The sequence below is a fragment of the Pseudophryne corroboree genome, chromosome 5 (genome assembly GCF_028390025.1).
Source record: "Pseudophryne corroboree isolate aPseCor3 chromosome 5, aPseCor3.hap2, whole genome shotgun sequence".
Classification (NCBI taxonomy): Eukaryota; Metazoa; Chordata; class Amphibia; order Anura; family Myobatrachidae; genus Pseudophryne; species Pseudophryne corroboree.
Genome location: NC_086448.1, coordinates 214,717,187 through 214,735,401, shown reverse-complemented (window position 1 = coordinate 214,735,401; position 18,215 = coordinate 214,717,187). Strand labels below are relative to the sequence as shown.

The 18,215-nt window shown below is 43.4% G+C and overlaps 1 long non-coding RNA gene across 1 annotated transcript in view; it reads right to left on the bottom strand.

Annotated features, from left to right (window-relative positions):
• Positions 1-1,092: 1,092 nt before the first annotated feature.
• The window catches only part of LOC134928935 (uncharacterized), a 331,597-nt gene continuing 314,474 nt past the window's right edge, over positions 1,093-18,215 (bottom strand). Inside the window, exon 7 of the long non-coding RNA XR_010178139.1 lies at positions 1,093-1,482. This is a non-coding gene — a long non-coding RNA (uncharacterized LOC134928935). The remainder of the gene's footprint in view (positions 1,483-18,215) is intronic.

Sequence of the window (18,215 nt, the reverse complement as noted above, 5' to 3'; positions counted from 1 at the left end):
TATTGCAAGCTAGTTGCTCTCACCAACTACAGGAGAGGGTCTTAGAGCATCACTCATTAGGGTGGGGCTCAGCAGGTATGAGTATGAGAGGTGGGCGAAAGTAGGGACCAAAGGAAGCAGATGTGCAGCAAGTAATGCATATGTGGACATTCATGCATCTGTTTGCATATGTATCTGGTAGGATTAACAGTGAGGATATTCTGACCCTAATGAAATACAAATGCATCATTCCTTGATATTGTATTACTTGCCTTCAGCAGTATGTGCCTTGAAATATTTCAAGTCTAGTAATTCAGCTTATACACAGTTGAGTCACATTATTATGACCACCACCTACATTTGGAGTCGGCAGCACGTGGCCCACGACGTACGTCTTGTGTCGTTCGACCGTGCGGGATGCCAGCTGACTTTTTTTTAAAGTGGCAATCACGAACAAGGCATGATTTAGCCTTGGACATGATTGTCCCCTTAAAAAAGTCAGAGTTTGTCCGACATATCCACGTCCGCCGAACTCGAACTTCATTACATCCCGCCCCGGGTGTGCGATAGGATGTCTGCACATATCACTCGTTGCTGTCATGGGTATAACAGGTGAATTATCTGAATTGCAAAAAGGGATGATTATAAGCTTTCGGGCCAAGGGTTGCAGTATTTCTGAAACAGCGCAGTTTGTGAACTCTTCGTGTGCTGCTGTGGTGAAGGTGTATAATGACTGGATAAACGGCACCATTGCGAATAACTGACGTGGAAACTGCGGAAGGTGAACATTGGCTATGAAGGTGCGTGAGGGCTGACTGATACACTACAGTGGAGCAGCTCGCCATCAAAATGAACCTGGGGCTACCAGACGTGTCTAAAATGACAGTTCAGTGAACCCTGCTGTGTATGGGGCTCCGAAGCAAACGGATGGTCACTGCACCTAGCTGGTGGTCACTCATAATAATGTGGTTCGACCATGCTATAGCACATATCTAGCCTTTTTTATTGACAAAAATATATCAAACAGTATATTGCATAAAATATCTAAAAAAAACAAAAAAACATTTGCAGAGGACATGACGTTCAATCATTTTACTGCATTTAACCAGCCAAACACAATACATCATGAAATATGAATAAGGCATACATACTGTAATAGCATAATACAAGACATATTGCACTCAGTGTAACAACATCATGTATTGAATTACTCCATCATAACTTAAACACGACAACATATTAAAAAAAGATCAAGCTGAATGATAGAAAAAGGAAGGAAGACAAGGAAGACGAAATGACAGGGAACATGATCTGCCTCATTCAGGGTGCCGGGGCTGGGTGATCATGTAGTCTGCTGTTGTTTGGGCAGTGATGGTTGAGGTGACTGGTGCATGGGTTTCTTTCAGGAGAGGTCTTTTCCTAGGGCATGTGCTGGGATTTTGGCTGCAACTGTGGAAGTTGAAACCGCCCTCCTGGCTCCTTCATTGTGGAACAAGGGAGAACCTGAGTCATCAGAAGAATAAAGCCACTTCTTGGTTAAAGGAACTATACAAATTTTCTCCTCATTGCCAGTCGAGCTTACTTGGAAATACCAGAACCAGCTTCAGTTCACAGTGCCCATACTATCCTTGCAGGTGTTGATGCATCCCCCCAATGTTGAAGAACTGCAATAGTACCCTGGGGACTGGCTGTCAATTTAGCCTTATGTTATGTAGAATTAACCATATATTTTCATACTTTCAGCATGAGAGTTTATTTCATAAAAATCGTGCTATCTGCACAAATATTAGTTTACCAACGACAGACAATCAGGGTCCATAGGCATGCCTCCTTCTTTGTTAAGTCCACGCAAAACTTAAAATTTATATTGCCTAGGGTGCTGCATGCCTCAAATCAATCAGGACTCCCAAAGACTGCAACAGTCCAATAATGGTGGTCATTCCGAGTTGTTCGCTCGCAAGCTGCTTTTAGCAGCTTTGCACACGCTAAGCCGCCGCCTACTGGGAGTGAATCTTAGCTTATCACAATTGCGAACGAAAGATTAGCAGAATTGCGAATAGACACTTCTTAGCAGTTTCTGAGTAGCTTCAGACTTACTCGGCATCTGCGATCAGTTCAGTGCTTGTCGTTCCTGGTTTGACGTCACAAACACACCCAGCGTTCGCCCAGACACTCCTCCGTTTCTCCAGCCACTCCCGCGTTTTTCCCAGAAACGGTAGCGTTTTTTCGCACACACCCATAAAACGGCCAGTTTCCGCCCAGAAACACCCACTTCCTGTCAATCACAATTCGATCACCAGAACGAAGAAAAAACCTCGTAATGGCGTGAGTAAAATACCTAACTGCATAGCAAATTTACTTGGCGCAGTCGCACTGCGGACATTGCGCATGCGCATTAGCGACTAATCGCTCCGTTGCGAGAAAAAAATAACGAGCGAACAACTCGGAATGACCCCCAATGTTCTACTCTCTGTTCCTCAATGAGCTACTCAATCACATAAACGCTAATTTAACTGGAGAAGGACATTAGCAATACAAACAGTAATTACAGAGAGAAGAGGTGACCATGGGCCAGATGTAATGACACCTGAGATCACCGGAGGTGCAAGAGGCCGGCTGATCTCTGATGTTTATTTAAAGGGGCAATCACTTACAAGACATGGTTTTGCCTTGTAAGTGATTGCACCTTTAAAAAAAAGTCAGAGATCGGCAAGCTTCTCGCACCTCCCCCGATCTCGGGGGACATTACATCCATCCCCATCTGGGTAGACTGTTAGGGTGGTATTCAAATGATATATCACGCCCAATCTTCTTTCTAAAGTGATCCCCGTAATCGCACATTTCGCGCCCAAAGTAATCAGATTTAGCTGCGTAATGGGTTGGGAGTCCTAGCTAACCTGGGGGTAGTGAGCTGAAATGATTATACCATGCCCGTCATCAAAAACAGAATGGGTGTGGAAGGCGGTAAAAAGAATTGAATACCACCCTAAGAGTCTTCACTGGACCCAGTGTATTGTGAGCATCACCAGATGAACAGTATGTACTCTATTTAATTGAAGTGGAAGCAAAAGTATATGATATAAAATACTTGTTCTTTGTCAATCAGCAGGATGTTGGTATCACTTGTGTTTGTTGTACCAATAACATTTGCAATGACACTCCTGTATCAAGTGCAAAACAAGGCACAGCTATGGTGCATTACAACTAAAAATTAAAACATCTAAAAGGTCTTTAACATTTAGCTTGCAATGGATGACTGCAAGGTGGGGGCGAGTAGTTACATCCCTAGATGCTACAAAGATATGGACATAGGCCACACACAGTTCTACAAACAGCTATACATGTACTATATAATCAGTTATATATCACAATGAACTCATTTATTCAAGGTCATTCAAGGTTAACATGCAGGATTCCTGACTTTGAACATCTAAAAATGCAACAACCTCCTTCACTTACTTTAAGTCTGGAATCTAATTTTTAAACTTGCTCTTTAACCTTTATGTCATTTATCCTAATTCTTGTCTAGATAAGTAAGTAAGAAGGTCACCTCTGTTACAGAGCAGGGATGGTAAAGTTAGTCACGTTTGTCTATATCTGATTGCATTTTAAGCATGCCATGAAACCAATTTTCTTTGTTTAATGTTTCCATTTGTGTATATTTGAAAGTAATTGTTATTTTGTGTGTTTTGTTTGTAGACAGTGTATCACAGTCACTTGTCAATTAAAAGAACATCACAGACTGCTAGCACTCGCACTCCTTAATGAAAATATATGAGATCTAGTTGGTATAGAACACCATGCAGGCAGTCTGTTACCAGTGTTACTACTGATTTTGGCATGACCCAGGGTTGCTGTCTAGACTGCTTTTTTTCAATTCCCTTTAACCGAAAACCTTTTTCTAATGAAGAATAAACTAGAGTTTTAGCAGTTCAATTGAATAGCTGTTTGTCATTCTGATAGCTGTTAACATGGTACAAAACAAATCTGCTGTTTTCCCATTCTGTACAATGTAGGTAACCTCAGCAACCGGACACAGCTAGAGGATCCCTGACATTAATTCTCAGGCAATTGAAGCTCCAAAGTCTCATTCACTCCATCCATTTTTGTATGCTTTTTCACATATTGAATAAATGAAAACTTAGTAAGTCATTGATGCCATTTCCACCATTGAGCTTTAAAGTTTTACCCTGTCGTGTAAAGTTTCAGAACATGGCATGACATTTGTCTCATGTGATAATGTGTGCAAACAGAACAATGAAAAAGAGACTGGAAAATGTGTGTCTAAAGTAAAGCGCACTTTAGTTTCCATTTGTTTGTACCGTGTTACTGAATAAGCTGTATGTTGAATTATTCAAGCATTACATTTCCATTCCATGCTAAAATTCCACAGATTTTTATTCATTGGGGCTTGTTTAAATGTGGACATATCTCTGTGTTTTTCTAGTGAAGTATACATTTTCATACTGCGTATACAGTAGAAGAAAAAGTACACAAATGTCCATATCTAGATTATTTTTAGAGCACCTTGCACAACATTATATCTGGAGAGCCAGAACAGATGTGGGAGGAATCAGGCAAACAGAAGCCAAATGCAGTAAGGGCATGTACATGCATGCAGACTTAATTATGCGTGTCCCCAGATCTGTTGCTGGAAATGGAAAACTGGTGCAACTATTGCAGGGAATGGAGGGTTGGTGCAACTATACACAATGGTTATGAAGCCGCACACCCCACTCAAATCTAAATCAATCTGCACGTTTTAAATAGTCCCCACCTGTAGTGAAACATAGTTTTGCCCAGATGCTTTATAATTTGATTTCTTACAAACATTAATAAGACCTACAGTACTAAACTACCTATAAGCAATGTATACTATCAGCTAAGTGCAGTCTGTGTTGACAGGTGAGGATGTATGAAAGCACCAAATATACTTTATTAACAAAAAAGGAACAAAGCCCAGTTTATCATATGGTCATGTAATAATAACATTCTTTATATTTGGAGCACTATGTTAAAGATATGTCATTCCATTTACCAAATCCCACCTCTTGGTGGAACTCATTAGTGTAAGATATAAAATTCTTCCTTGAGTAGATCTATGGAGGATCTGTAGAGGTAATCTCTCTGTATAAATTAAACAATGAGAAGGGGGATACTGTCCAATCATTTCATATCTATGTAAGGGCATCAAACAAAGAAAATTCTAAAGGGTGGGATGTACTGGGAATACCTCATGAAATTCATTACCACCCACCGTGGACAGTGCAGTGGTCACCACAGGTACTTAATGATCATGACCAGCGGCATCAGGCCATAATTGTCCGTGGCAGCAAGCAAGTGACACTGGGTGAAATGACATCCACATTCAATGCAGGAAGTACCAGATGCATATCCAGAAGGTCAGTGCAGCCTTCTTTAGCTTATGTGGGAAATGGGAGCAGAAGATCCACAAACGTGTCCCTGTAAACTAGTGATGAGCAGGTTCAGTTTCTCGGAAACCGAACCCCCCCGAACTTCACCCTTTTTACATGGGTCCGAGGCAGGTTCGAACCTTCCCGCCTTGCTCGGCTAACCCGAGTGCGCCCGAACGTCATCATCCCGCTGTCGGATTCTCGCGAGATTCGGATTCTATATAAGCAGCCGCGCATCGCCGCCATTTTCACTCGTGCATTGGAGATGATAGGGAGAGGACGTGGCTGGCATCCTCTCCGTTTATTGTTGAAGTTGATTGGTTTATTGCTTAATTGTGGGGAGGACTGGGGAGCAGCTGTTAGGAGGAGTACAGTGCAGAGTTTTGCTGATAAGTGACCACCAGTTTTTATCCGTTCTCTGCCTGAAAAAAACGCTCCATACCATATCTGTGCTCTGTGTGCTGCATAATATATCTGTGCTGAGTGCTCACACTGCTTAATTGTGGGGACTGGGGAGCAGCTATAGCAGGAGTACAGTGCAGAGTTTTGCTGACTGTGACCACCAGTATACGTTGTCTGCCTGAAAAACACTCCATATCTGTGCTCAGTGTGCTGCTTTATTGTGGGGACTGGGGACCACCAGTATAATTAATATTATATAGGAGGAGTACAGTGCAGAGTGCACTGCTGTACCTACCTCTGTGTCGTCATCCATTAAGTATACTATCCATCTACATTCTATAACTGTGGTGCATTTTAGTTTTGCAGTTTGCTGACACAGTATCCACCAGTATACTATATATAGCAGTACGGTAGGCCACTGCTGTACCTACCTCTGTGTCGTCATCCATTAAGTATACTATCCATCTACATTCTATACCTGTGGTGCATTTTAGTTTTGCAGTTTGCTGACAGTGTCCACCACCAGTATACTATATATAGCAGTACGGTAGGCCACTGCTCTACCTACCTCTGTGTCGTCATCCATTAAGTATACTATCCATCTACATTCTTTACCTGTGGTGCAATTTAGTTTTGCAGTTTGCTGACAGTGTCCACCAGTATACTATATATAGCAGTACGGTAGGCCACTGCTGTACCTACCTCTGTGTCGTCATCCATTAAGTATACTATCCATCTACATTCTATACCTGTGGTGCATTTTAGTTTTGCAGTTTGCTGACAGTGTCCACCAGTATACTATATATAGCAGTACGGTAGGCCACTGCTGTACCTACCTCTGTGTCGTCATCCATTAAGTATACTATCCATCTACATTCTATACCTGTGGTGCATTTTAGTTTTGCAGTTTGCTGACAGTGTCCACCAGTATACTATATATAGCAGTACGGTAGGCCACTGCTGTACCTACCTCTGTGTCGTCATCCATTAAGTATACGATCCATCTACATTCTATACCTGTGGTGCATTTTAGTTTTGCAGTTTGCTGACAGTGTCCACCAGTATACTATATATAGCAGTACGGTAGGCCACTGCTGTACCTACCTCTGTGTCGTCATCCATTAAGTATACTATCCATCTACATTCTATACCTGTGGTGCATTTTAGTTTTGCAGTTTGCTGACAGTGTCCACCAGTATACTATATATATCAGTATGGTAGGCCACTGCTGTACCTACCTCTGTGTCGTCATCCATTAAGTATACTATCCATCTACATTCTATACCTGTGGTGCATTTTAGTTTTGCAGTTTGCTGACAGTGTCCACCACCAGTATACTATATATAGCAGTACGGTAGGCCACTGCTGTACCTACCTCTGTGTCGTCATCCATTAAGTATACTATCCATCTACATTCTTTACCTGTGGTGCAATTTAGTTTTGCAGTTTGCTGACAGTGTCCACCAGTATACTATATATTGCAGTACGATAGGCCACTGCTGTACCTACCTCTGTGTCGTCATCCATTAAGTATACTATCCATCTACATTCTATACCTGTGGTGCATTTTAGTTTTGCAGTTTGCTGACAGTGTCCACCAGTATACTATATATAGCAGTACGGTAGGCCACTGCTGTACCTACCTCTGTGTCGTCATCCATTAAGTATACTATCCATCTACATTCTATACCTGTGGTGCATTTTAGTTTTGCAGTTTGCTGACAGTGTCCACCAGTATACTATATATAGCAGTACGGTAGGCCACTGCTGTACCTACCTCTGTGTCGTCATCCATTAAGTATACTATCCATCTACATTCTATACCTGTGGTGCATTTTAGTTTTGCAGTTTGCTGACAGTGTCCACCAGTATACTATATATAGCAGTACGGTAGGCCACTGCTGTACCTACCTCTGTGTCGTCATCCATTAAGTATACTATCCATCTACATTCTATACCTGTGGTGCATTTTAGTTTTGCAGTTTGCTGACAGTGTCCACCAGTATACTATATATAGCAGTACGGTAGGCCACTGCTGTACCTACCTCTGTGTCGTCATCCATTAAGTATACTATCCATCTACATTCTATACCTGTGGTGCATTTTAGTTTTGCAGTTTGCTGACAGTGTCCACCACCAGTATACTATATATAGCAGTACGGTAGGCCACTGCTGTACCTACCTCTGTGTCATCATCCATTAAGTATACTATCCATCTACATTCTTTACCTGTGGTGCATTTTAGTTTTGCAGTTTGCTGACAGTGTCCACCAGTATACCATATATAGCAGTACGGTAGGCCACTGCTGTACCTACCTCTGTGTCATCATCCATTAAGTATACTATCCATCTACATTCTTTACCTGTGGTGCATTTTAGTTTTGCAGTTTGCTGACAGTGTCCACCAGTATACTATATATAGCAGTACAGTAGGCCACTGCTGTACCTACCTCTGTGTCGTCATCCATTAAGTATACTATCCATCTACATTCTATACCTGTGGTGCATTTTAGTTTTGCAGTTTGCTGACAGTGTCCACCAGTATACTATATAGAGCAGTACGGTAGGCCACTGCTGTACCTACCTCTGTGTCGTCATCCATTAAGTATACTATCCATCTACATTCTATACCTGTGGTGCATTTTAGTTTTGCAGTTTGCTGACAGTGTCCACCAGTATACTATATATAGCAGTACGGTAGGCCACTGCTGTACCTACATCTGTGTCGTCATCCATTAAGTATACTATCCATCTACATTCTATACCTGTGGTGCATTTCAGTTTTGCAATTTGCTGACAGTGTCCACCAGTATACTATATATAGCAGTACGGTAGGCCACTGCTGTACCTACCTCTGTGTCGTCATCTATTAAGTATACTATCCATCTACATTCTATACCTGTGGTGCATTTTAGTTTTGCAGTTTGCTGACACAGTGTCCACCAGTATACTATATATAGCAGTACGGTAGGCCACTGCTGTACCTACCTCTGTGTCGTCATCCATTAAGTATACTATCCAAAATCCATCTACATTCTATACCTGTGGTGCATTTTAGTTTTGCAGTTTGCTGACAGTGTCCACCAGTATACTATATATAGCAATATGGTAGGCCACTGCTGTACCTACCTCTGAATCGTCAAGACTCGTCATCCATTAAGTATACTATCCAATATCCATCTACATTCTATACCTGTGGTGCATTTTAGTTTTGCAGTTTGCTGACACAGTGTCCACCAGTATACTATATATAGCAGTACGGTAGGCCACTGCTGTACCTACCTCTGTGTCGTCATGCATTAAGTATACTATCCATCTACATTCTATACCTGTGGTGCATTTTAGTTTTGCAGTTTGCTGACAGTGTCCACCAGTATACTATATATAGCAGTACGGTAGGCCACTGCTGTACCTACCTGTGTGTCGTCATCCATTAAGTAAACTATCCATCTACATTCTTTACCTGTGGTGCATTTTAGTTTTGCAGTTTGCTGACAGTGTCCACCAGTATACTATATATAGCAGTACGGTAGGCCACTGCTGTACCTACCTCTGTGTCGTCATCCATTAAGTATACTATCCATCTACATTCTATACCTGTGGTGCATTTTAGTTTTGCAGTTTGCTGACAGTGTCCACCAGTATACTATATATAGCAGTACGGTAGGCCACTGCTGTACCTACCTCTGTGTCGTCATCCATTAAGTATACTATCCATCTACATTCTATACCTGTGGTGCATTTTAGTTTTGCAGTTTGCTGACAGTGTCCACCACCAGTATACTATATATAGCAGTACGGTAGGCCACTGCTGTACCTACCTCTGTGTCGTCATCCATTAAGTATACTATCCATCTACATTCTATACCTGTGGTGCATTTTAGTTATGCAGTTTGCTGACAGTGTCCACCAGTATACTATATATAGCAGTACGGTAGGCCACTGCTGTACCTACCTCTGTGTCGTCATCCATTAAGTATACTATCCATCTACATTATATACCTGTGGTGCATTTTAGTTTTGCAGTTTGCTGACAGTGTCCACCAGTATACTATATATAGCAGTACGGTAGGCCACTGCTGTACCTACCTCTGTGTCGTCATCCATTAAGTATACTATCCATCTACATTCTATACCTGTGGTGCTATTTAGTTTTGCAGTTTGCTGACAGTGTCCACCAGTATACTATATATAGCAGTACGGTAGGCCACTGCTGTACCTACCTCTGTGTCGTCATCCATTAAGTATACTATCCATCTACATTCTATACCTGTGGTGCATTTTAGTTTTGCAGTTTGCTGACAGTGTCCACCAGTATACTATATATAGCAGTACGGTAGGCCACTGCTGTACCTACCTCTGTGTCGTCATCCATTAAGTATACTATCCATCTACATTCTATACCTGTGGTGCATTTTAGTTTTGCAGTTTGCTGACAGTGTCCACCAGTATACTATATATAGCAGTACGGTAGGCCACTGCTGTACCTACCTCTGTGTCGTCATCCATTAAGTATACTATCCATCTACATTCTATACCTGTGGTGCATTTTAGTTTTGCAGTTTGCTGACAGTGTCCACCAGTATACTATATATAGCAGTACGGTAGGCCACTGCTGTACCTACCTCTGTGTCATCATCCATTAAGTATACTATCCATCTACATTCTATACCTGTGGTGCATTTTAGTTTTGCAGTTTGCTGACAGTGTCCACCACCAGTATACTATATATAGCAGTACGGTAGGCCACTGCTGTACCTACCTCTGTCATCATCCATTAAGTATACTATCCATCTACATTCTATACCTGTGGTGCATTTTAGTTTTGCAGTTTGCTGACAGTGTCCACCAGTATACTATATATAGCAGTACGGTAGGCCACTGCTGTACCTACCTCTGTGTCGTCATCCATTAAGTATACTATCCATCTACATTCTTTACCTGTGGTGCATTTTAGTTTTGCAGTTTGCTGACAGTGTCCACCAGTATACTATATATAGCAGTACGGTAGGCCACTGCTGTACCTACCTCTGTGTCGTCATCCATTAAGTATACTATCCATCTACATTCTATACCTGTGGTGCATTTTAGTTTTGCAGTTTGCTGACAGTGTCCACCAGTATACTATATAGAGCAGTACGGTAGGCCACTGCTGTACCTACCTCTGTGTCGTCATCCATTAAGTATACTATCCATCTACATTCTATACCTGTGGTGCATTTTAGTTTTGCAGTTTGCTGACAGTGTCCACCAGTATACTATATATAGCAGTACGGTAGGCCACTGCTGTACCTACATCTGTGTCGTCATCCATTAAGTATACTATCCATCTACATTCTATACCTGTGGTGCATTTCAGTTTTGCAATTTGCTGACAGTGTCCACCAGTATACTATATATAGCAGTACGGTAGGCCACTGCTGTACCTACCTCTGTGTCGTCATCCATTAAGTATACTATCCATCTACATTCTATACCTGTGGTGCATTTTAGTTTTGCAGTTTGCTGACACAGTGTCCACCAGTATACTATATATAGCAGTACGGTAGGCCACTGCTGTACCTACCTCTGTGTCGTCATCCATTAAGTATACTATCCAATATCCATCTACATTCTATACCTGTGGTGCATTTTAGTTTTGCAGTTTGCTGACAGTGTCCACCAGTATACTATATATAGCAATATGGTAGGCCACTGCTGTACCTACCTCTGAATCGTCAAGACTCGTCATCCATTAAGTATACTATCCAATATCCATCTACATTCTATACCTGTGGTGCATTTTAGTTTTGCAGTTTGCTGACTCAGTGTCCACCAGTATACTATATATAGCAGTACGGTAGGCCACTGCTGTACCTACCTCTGTGTCATCATCCATTAAGTATACTATCCATCTACATTCTATACCTGTGGTGCATTTTAGTTTTGCAGTTTGCTGACAGTGTCCACCAGTATACTATATATAGCAGTATGGTAGGCCACTGCTGTACCTACCTCTGTGTCGTCATCCATTAAGTATACTATCCATCTACATTCTATACCTGTGGTGCATTTTAGTTTTGCAGTTTGCTGACAGTGTCCATCAATATACTATATATAGCAGTACGGTAGGCCACTGCTGTACCTACATCTGTGTCGTCATCCATTAAGTATACTATCCATCTACATTCTATACCTGTGGTGCATTTTAGTTTTGCAGTTTGCTGACAGTGTCCACCAGTATACTATATATAGCAGTACGGTAGGCCACTGGTGTACCTACCTCTGTGTCGTCATCCATTAAGTATACTATCCATCTACATTCTATACCTGTGGTGCATTTTAGTTTTGCAGTTTGCTGACACAGTGTCCACCAGTATACTATTTATAGCAGTACGGTAGGCCACTGCTGTACCTACCTCTGTGTCGTCATCCATTAAGTATACTATCCATCTACATTCTATACCTGTGGTGCATTTCAGTTGTGCGCAGTAAATATAGTAGTAGGCCATTGCTATTGATACTGGCATATAATTCCACACATTAAAAAATGGAGAACAAAAATGTGGAGGTTAAAATAGGGAAAGATCAAGATCCACTTCCACCTCGTGCTGAAGCTGCTGCCACTAGTCATGGCTGAGACGATGAAATGCCATCAACGTCGTCTGCCAAGGTCGATGCCCAATGTCATAGTAGAGAGCATGTAAAATCCAAAACACAAAAGTTCAGTAAAATGACCCAAAAATCTAAATTAAAAGCGTCTGAGGAGTAGCGTAAACTTGCCAATATGCCATTTACGACACGGAGTGGCAAGGAACGGCTGAGGCCCTGGCCTATGTTCATAGCTAGAGGTTCAGCTTCACATGAGGATGCAAGCACTCATCCTCTTGCTAGAAAAAAGAAAAGACTTAAGCTGGCAAAAGCACAGCAAAGAACTGTGCGTTTTTCTAAATCACAAATCCCCAAGGAGAGTCCAATTGTGTCAGTTGCGATGCCTGACCTTCCCAACACTGGACGGGAAGAGCTTGCGCCTTCCACCATTTGCACGCCCCCTGCAAGTGCTGGAAGGAGCACCCGCAGTCCAGTTGCTGATAGTCAAATTGAAGATGTCACTGTTGAAGTACACCAGGATGAGGATATGGGTTTTGCTGGCGCTGGGGAGGAAATTGACAAGGAGGATTCTGATGGTGAGGTGGTTTGTTTAAGTCAGGCACCCGGGGAGACACCTGTTGTCCGTGGGAGGAATATGGCCATTGACATGCCTGGTCAAAATACAAAAAAAATCAGCTCTTCGGTGTGGAATTATTTCAATACAAATGCGGACAACAGGTGTCAAGCCGTGTGTTGCCTTTGTCAAGCTGTAATAAGTAGGGGTAAGGACGTTAACCACCTCGGAACATCCTCCCTTATACGTCACCTGGACCGCATTCATCAGAAGTCAGTGACAAGTTCAAAAACTTTGGGTGACAGCGGAAGCAGTCCACTGACCACTAAATCCCTTCCTCTTGTAACCAAGCTCCTGCAAACCACACCACCAACTCCCTCAGTGTCAATTTCCTCCTTACCCAGGAAAGCCAATAGTCCTGCAGGCCATGTCACTGTCAAGTCTGACGAGTCCTCTCCTGCCTGGGATTCCTCCGATGCATCCTTGAGTGTAACGCCTGGCGCTGCTGTTGTTGCTGCTGGGAGTCGATCGTCATCCAAGAGGGGAAATCGGAAGACCACTTGTACTACTTCCAGTAAGCAATTGACTGTCCAACAGTCCTTTTGCGAGGAAGATGAAATATCACAGCAGTCATCCTGCTGCAAAGCAGATAACTCAGGCCTTGGCAGCCTGGGCGGTGAGAAACGTGGTTCCGGTATCCATCGTTAATTCAGAGGCAACTATAGACTTGATTGAGGTACTGTGTCCCTGGTTCCAAATACCATCTAGGTTCCATTTCTCTAGGCAGGCGATACCGAAAATGTACACAGACCTCAGAAAAAGACTCACCAGTGTCCTAAAAAATGCAGTTGTACCCAATGTCCACTTAACCACGGACATGTGGACAAGTGGAGCAGGGCAGACTCAGGACTATATGACTGTGACAGCCCACTGGGTAGATGTATTGCCTCCTGCAGCAAGAACAGCAGCGGCGGCACCAGTAGCAGCATCTCGCAAATGCCAACTCGTTCCTAGGCAGGCTACGCTTTGTATCACCGCTTTCCAGAATAGGCACACAGCTGACAACCTCTTACGGCAACTGAGGAAGATCATCGCAGAATGGCTTACCCCAATTGGACTCTCCTGGGGATTTGTGACATCAGACAACGCCAGCAATATTGTGCGTGCATCACATCTGGGCAAATTCCAGCAGTGGTGCAGAATTATTTAAAAAATGACAGGGGCGTGCAAGAGATGCTATCGGTGGCCCGAAGAATTGCGGGCCACTTTCGGCATTCAGGCACCGCGTACAGAAGACTGGAGCACCACCAAACATTCCTGAACCTGCCCTGCCATCATCTGAAGCAAGAGGTGGTAACGAGGTGGAATTCAACCCTCTATATGCTTCAGAGGATGGAGGAGCAGCAAAAGGCCATTCAAGCCTAAACATCTGCCCACGATATAGGGAAAGGAGGGGGAATGCACCTGACTCAAGCGCTGTGGAGAATGATTTCAACGTTGTGCAAGGTTCTGCAACCCTTTGAACTTGCCACACGTGAAGTCAGTTCAGACACTGCCAGCCTGAGTCAGGTCATTCCCCTCATCAGGCTTTTGCAGAAGAAGCTGGAGACATTGAAGGAGGAGCTAAAACAGAGCGATTCCGCTAGGCATGTGGGACTTGTGGATGGAGCCCTTAATTCGCTTAACCAGGATTCACGGGTGGTCAATCTGTTGAAATCAGAGCACTACATTTTGGCCACCGTGCTCGATCCTAAATTTAAAACCTACGTTGTATCTCTCTTTCCGGCAGACACAAGTCTGCAGAGGTTCAAAGACCTGCTGGTGAGAAAAATGTCAAATCAAGCGGAATGTGACCCGTCAACATCTCCTCCTTCACATTCTCCCGCAACTGGGGGTGCGAGCAAAAGGCTAAGAATTCCTAGCCCACCCGCTGGCGGTGATGCAGGGCAGTCTGGAGCGAGTGCTGACATCTGGTCCTGACTGAAGGACCTGCCAATGATTACTGACATGTCGTCTACTGTCACTGCATATGATTCTCTCACCATGGAAAGAATGGTGGAGGATTATATGAGTGACCGCATCCAAGTAGGCACGTCAGACAGTCCGTACGTATACTGGCAGGAAAAAGAGGCAATTTGGAGGCCCTTGCACAAACTGGCTTTATTCTACCTAAGTTGCCCTCCCTCCAGTGTGTACTCCGAAAGAGTGTTTAGTGCAGCCGCTCACCTTGCCAGCAATCGGCGTACGAGGTTACTTCCAGAAAATGTGGAGAAGATGATGTTCATCAAAATGAATTATAATCAATTCCTCCGTGGAGACATTCACCAGCAGCAATTGCCTCCAGAAAGTACACGGGGACCTGAGATGGTGGATTCCAGTGGGGACAAATTAATAATCTGTGAGGAGGGGGATGTACACAGTGAAAGGGGTGAGGAATCGGAGGATGATGATGAGGTGGACATCTTGCCTCTGTAGAGCCAGTTTGTGCAAGGAGAGATTGATTGCTTCTTTTTTGGTGGGGGCACAAACCAACCAGTCATTTCAGTCACAGTCGTGTGGCAGACCCTGTCGCTGAAATGATGGGTTCGTTAAATTGTGCATGTCCTGTTTATACAACATAAGGGTGGGTGGGAGGGCCCAAGGACAATTCCATCTTGCACCTCTTTTTTCTTTCATTTTTCTTTGCATCATGTGCTGTTTGGGGACAATTTATTGGAAGTGCCATCCTGTCTGACACTGCAGTGCCACTCCTAGATGGGCCAGGTGTTTGTGTCGGCCACTTGTGTCGCTTAGCTTAGTCACACAGCCACCTTGGTGCGCCTCTTTTTTACTTTGCATCATGTGCTGTTTGGGGACAATTTTTTGGAAGTGCCATCCTGTCTTGATTGACACTGCAGTGCCACTCCTAGATGGGCCAGGTGTTTGTGTTGGCCATTTGTGTCGCTTAACTTAGTCACACAGCCACCTTGGTGTGCCTATTTTTTTCTTTGCATCATGTGCTGTTTGGGGACAATTTTTTGGAAGTGCCATCCTGCCTGACACTGCAGTGCCACTCCTAGATGGGCCAGGTGTTTGTGTCGGCCACTTGTGTCGCTTAGCTTAGTCACACAGCCACCTTGGTGCGCCTCTTTTTTTCTTTGCATCATGTGCTGTTTGGGGACAATTTTTTGGAAGTGCCATTCTGCCTGACACTGCAGTGCCACTCCTAGATGGGCCAGGTGTTTGTGTCGACCACTTGTGTCGCTTAGCTTAGTCACACAGCCACCTTGGTGCGCCTCTTTTTTTCTTTGCATCATGTGCTGTTTGGGGACAATTTATTGGAAGTGCCATCCTGTCTTGATTGACACTGCAGTGCCACTCCTAGATGGGCCAGGTGTTTGTGTCAGACACTTGTGTCGCTAAGCTTAGTCACACAGCCACCTTGGTGCGCCTAATTTTTTCTTTGCATCATGTGCTGTTTGGGGACAATTTTTTGGAAGTGCCATCCTGTCTTGATTGACACTGCAGTGCCACTCCTAGATGGGCCAGGTGTTTGTGTCGACCACTTGTGTCGCTTAGCTTAGTCAAACAGCCACCTTGGTGTGCCTCTTTTTTTCTTTGCATCATGTGCTGTTTGGGGACTATTTTTTAAATCGGCCATCCTGTCTGACACTGCAGTGCCACTCCTAGATGGGCCAGGTGTTTGTGTCGGCCACTTGGGTCGCTTAGCTTAGTCATCCAGCGACCTTGGTGCAAATTGTAGGACTAAAAATAATATTGTGAGGTGTTCAGAATAGACTGGAAATGAGTGGAAATTATGGTAATTGAGGTTAATAATACTATGGGATCAAAATGACCCCCAAATTCTATGATTTAAGCTGTTTTTTAGGGGTTTTTGAAAAAAAACACCCGAATCCAAAACACACCCGAATCCGACAAAAAATTTTCGGTGAGGTTTTGCCAAAACGCATCCGAATCCAAAACACGGCCGTGGAACCGAATCCAAAACCAAAACACAAAACCCGAAAAATGTCCGGTGCACATCACTACTGTAAACACTACAACACCAGACACAGCTCCTTCCCTGACTCGTGACATCACTAATTGGACCCTGGAGGGCCTGCAACATATGGAGTGGTCTGATGAGTCAGTTTATGTTGTTTAGGGCTGATGGTAGGGTTCAGGTGTGGCACAGACCCAATAGGCCATGGACCCAATTTGTCAATAAGGCAACGTGCAGGCTGGTGGTGGTTCCATAATGGTGTGGGGTGTATTCACATGGCTTGGGTTGGCTACATTGCAGTGCTTGGTGACCGTTTTCAGCCTTTCATAGACTTGTACCCCTACAACAATGGAATATTTTAGCAGGATACTGCATCAAGTCATGGGTCCAAAGTTGTCCAGAAATTGGTTTTTGGAGCATTCTGGAGAGTTCCAATGAATAGTGTGGCCACCATGTTTGCCCAACATGAACCTAATCAAGCATTTATGGGACATGGTGAAGAGGTCCATTCGCACTCAAGATCCTGCACCTACAAATATCAGGGACCTGTGGGAAGCTATCGCGATGGCATGGGTTAACATCTCTCCAGAGGTCTATAATTCACTTGTGGACATAATGCCATGTCAGTTTGCTGCACTATGCCATCCTATAAGATACAAGGAAATCTCAAGACTTTTGGCACTTCAATGTATAACAATGACTGAATAAGATGTGCCAGAGTTGTTTTGATTTATGTTGTAAAGTGGTACTTTTAGACAGTGACTAGGATATTGTTCTTATGTATATATTCCCTTTTGTAAAAAACTTCTATTTTACCAATTGACTGTAGTCTTATACATTCACAACCCCATCCCTTAATGCGCCATTTGAATTCTCTTTGTTGTTTCTACTTCTCAATATGTTTTGGCCCATCTCAGGGAGAAAGGAGCCTAACCAAGTCTTTTGGGATAGGTATTCATGATGACTCTTGCCCCCAATGGACCTTATGGTTCTGGGTGTTGGGGATGTTAAAGGGCCCCATATAGTTTCAACAAAGGAGGCCCTGAAAAAAACATATCCCCTAAGGGGCATTCTGGCTTCATCAGACAAGAGAACAGGAAATTTGTTCTTTTGGAGAGGGTCCAAAGTCCCAAGAACCCCAGCACAGTCTGAGCAGGTGAGGTGAGCAGCACACAGCCCAGGCTGCGAAGATAATTAAAATAAATAAAAGAGCCAGATTAAATGAAACCTTGCCAATACAGGTAAGAGGCTGATAAAAAACAAAACAAACAAAAAAAACTTTTTTTGCAATTTG